The sequence below is a fragment of the Cryptomeria japonica genome, chromosome 3, assembly GCF_030272615.1.
Source record: "Cryptomeria japonica chromosome 3, Sugi_1.0, whole genome shotgun sequence".
In the NCBI taxonomy this organism is placed as follows: domain Eukaryota; kingdom Viridiplantae; phylum Streptophyta; class Pinopsida; order Cupressales; family Cupressaceae; genus Cryptomeria; species Cryptomeria japonica.
The window spans coordinates 495,858,759-495,862,598 of NC_081407.1; the positions used below are offsets into that span (position 1 = coordinate 495,858,759).

Below are 3,840 nucleotides of genomic sequence, written 5' to 3' on the forward strand. Positions count from 1 at the left end.
TAATTTGGGAGCATGATAACTTTCATAATCATGCTTTCATCCTCATGGCTTCGAAATAGAAACTTGCATTTTCAAGCTTGGTGTCCCTCTAAACACCCATATTGATGCTTCAAAACATACATTTAGGAAGCACAACCTTGAAAATGATAATTTGGGAGTACAATAAGTTTTCTTAATCATGCCTTCATGCTAATGGCTTCTGAATCAAAACATGGATTTTCAAGCTTGTTGCACCTCCAAACAAACATTTTGATGCTTCAAAACTTGAGTTTAAGAAAGCAGAAACTTCAAAATCATGATTTGGGAGTACGATAAGTCTCATAATTGCGCTTTCATACTCATGGCTTCTGAATCAGAACTTGCATTTTCAAGTTTGTTGTGCCTCCAAACAACCATTTTGATGCTTCAAAATTTGCATTTAGAAAACATAAGCTTTAAAATGATGATTTGGGAGTATGATAAGTTTCATAAAGCACACTTTGATGCTCGCAGCTTCGGAATCAAAACTTACATTTTCAAGCTTGTTACCCCAAACACCCATTTTGATGCTGCAAAACTTGTGTTTAGTTAGCACAAGCTTCAAAATGATGATTTGGGAGTACGATAAGTTTCATAATCGTGCTTTCATACTTGTGGCTTTGAAATCTAAACTTGCCTTTTCAATCTTGTTCTACTTCCAAACACCCATTTTGATACTTCAAAACTTGAGTTTAGGAAGCACAAGCTTCAAAATGATTATTTGGGAGTATGATTAGTTTCATAATCATGCTTACATGTTTGTGGCTTCGTAATTAGAACATGCATTTTCAAGATTTTCATGCCTCTAAACACCCATTTTGATGCTTCAAAACTTACGTTTAAGAAACAAAAGCTTCAAAATGATGACTTGGGAGTACGATAAGTTTCATAATCGTACTTTCATTCTCATGGCTTTGGAATCGAAACTTGCATTTTCAAGCTTGGTGTACCTCCAAACACACATTTTGATTCTTCAAACCTTGCCTTTACCAAGAAAAATCTTCAAAAAGATCATTTAGGAGTGCGATAAGTTTCATAACCATGTTTTCATGCTCAAGGCTTTGAAATTAGAACTTGTATTTTCAAGCTTGTTGTACCTCCAAACACAAATGTTATTGCTTAAAAACTTGCATTCAAGAAGTACAATCTTCAAAATGATGATTTGGGAGTACGATAAGTTTCATAACTAATCTTTCACACTCATGGCTTTGGAATTAGAACTAGAATTTTCAAGCTTGTTGTGCTTCCAAACACACATTTTGATGTTTCAAAACTTATGTTTAGGAAACACAAGCTTCAAAATGATGATTTGGGAGTAGGAAAACTTTCATAATCGTGCTTTCATGCTCATGGATTTGGAATAAAATTTTACATTTTCAATCTTTTTGAGCCTCCAAACACCCTTTATGATGCTTCAAAACATGTGTTTAGAAAGCACAAACTTCAAAATGATGATTTGGGAGTACGATAAGTTTCATAATTGTGTTTTCATGCTCGTGGATTTGTAATATAAACTTGCATTTTCAAGTCTCTTGTCCCTCCAAACACCCATTTTGATGCTTCAAAACATTTGTTTAGGAAGATTTTTCTGCATCCAAACACACATATTGATGCTTCAAAACTTGTGTTTAGGAAGCACCAGCTTCAAAATGATCATTTGGGAGTATGATAAGTTACATTATCGCACTTTCATGCTTGTGTCTCCAAAATCGGAATTTGCATTTTCAAGCTTGTTGTGCCTCCACATACCCATTTTGATGCTTCAAAACATAAGTTTAGGAAGAAAAACTTCAAAATGATGATTTGCGAGTACGATAAGTTTCATAATCATGCTTTCACGCTCATGGCTTACGAATCAAAACTTTCATTTTCAAGCTTGTTGTACCTCCAAACACACATTTTGATGCTTCAAAACTTGCGTTTAGGAAGCACAAGCTTCAAAACGATGATTTGGGAGTATGATAAGTTTCATCATCGCGCGTAAATGCATTTTCAAGTGTGTTTTGCCTCGAAACACCCATTTTTATGCTTCAAAACGTGCATTTAGGAACCACAAGCTTCAAAATGTTGATTTGGTAGTACGATAAATTTCATAATCATGCTTTCATGCTCATGGTTTCAGAATCATAACTTGCATTTTCAAGTTTGTTGTGCCTTCAAACACCCATTTTGACACTTCAAAACTTTCGTTTAGGAAGCACAAGCTTCAAAATGATGATTGGGGAGTATGATAAGTTTCATAATCGTGCTTTCATGCTCGTGGCTTCGGAATCAGAACTTCCATTTTCAATCTTGTTGTATCTGCAAACACGCATTTTGATGCTTTTACAACTTGCGTTTAGGAAGCAAAAGCTTCAAAATAATGATTTGGGAGTACGATAAGTTTCACAATTGCACTTTCATGCTCATGGATTCAAAATTCAAACTTGCATTTTCAAACTTGTTTTCCCATGAAAGACCCATTTTGATGCTTCAAAACTTGCATTTAGGAAGCACAAGCTTCAAAATGATGATTTGGGGGTATAATAAGATTCCCAATCGCACTTTCATAATCATGGCTGCGAAATCATAACTTGCATTTTCAAGCTTATTGTACCTCCAAAGACACATTTTTATACTTCAAAACTTGTGTTTAGGAAACACAAGCTTCAAAATGATGACTTGTGAGTAAGATAAGTTTTATAATCGTGCTTTCATACTCGTTTCTGAATCAAAACTTGTATTTTCAAGTTTGTTGTGCCTCCAAAGTCCCATTTTCATACTTCAAAACTTGCATTTAGGAACCACAAGCGTCAAAATGATGATTTGGAAGTATGATAAGTTGCATAATCATGCTTTCATGCTTGTGGCTTCGGAATCAAATTTTGCATTTTCAAGCTTGTTGTGCCTCCAAACAACCATTTTGATGCTTCAAAATTTGCATTTAGAAGCATAAGCTTCAAAATGATGATTTGGGAATATGATAAATTTCATAAATCGCACTTTCATGCTCATGGCTTTGAAATCAGAACTTGCATTTTCAAACTTGTTGTAACTCCAGACACCCATTTTGATGCTTCAAAACTTGTGTTTAGTTAGAACAAGCTTCAAAATTATGATTCGGGAGTACAATAGGTTTCATAATCATGCTTTCATGCTCATGGCTTTGGAATCAAAGCTTGCATTTTCAAGCTTTTTGTATATAACTAAAAAAAGAAGCAACACCGGGACTTCTCGGGAGGTCACCCATCCCAGTACTACTTTGGCCCAAGCGTGCTTAACTGCGGAGTTCTGATGGGATCCAATGCATGTTATGATCACACTTGTTATGAGCTTGTCGTAGTGTGTACTTAGTAAACCATGACCCCTATGCAAATCCACCCTGATCACGCAGCCCATGGTGCCTCCAAACACACATTTTGATTTTCCAAACCTCACTTTTAGTAAGCAAAAGCTTCAAAATGATGATTTGGGAGTACGATAATTTTCATAACCGTATTTCCATGCTTGTGGCTTTGAAATTATCTTGCACTTTCAAGCTTGTTGTACTATCAAACACACATATTAATGCTTAAAAATTTGTGTTTAGGAAGCACAAGCTTCAACATGATGATTTGGGAGTACGATAAGTTTCATAACTTTTCACGCTCGTGGCTTCAGAATTAGAACTAGCATTTTAAAGCTTGTTGTGCTTCCAAACACACATTTTGATGTTTCAAAACTTGTGTTTAGGAAGCACAAACTTCAAAATGATGATTTGGGAGTAGGATAAGTTTCATGCTTTCACGCTCGTGGCTTCAGAATTATAACTAGCATTTTCAAGCTTGTTGTTCTTCCATTTGA

The 3,840-nt window shown here is 35.3% G+C and overlaps 1 pseudogene; it reads right to left on the minus strand.

Moving 5' to 3' along the window:
* Positions 1-3,210: 3,210 nt before the first annotated feature.
* LOC131046059 (5S ribosomal RNA) lies at positions 3,211-3,335 on the minus strand (annotated as a pseudogene).
* Positions 3,336-3,840: the final 505 nt, after the last annotated feature.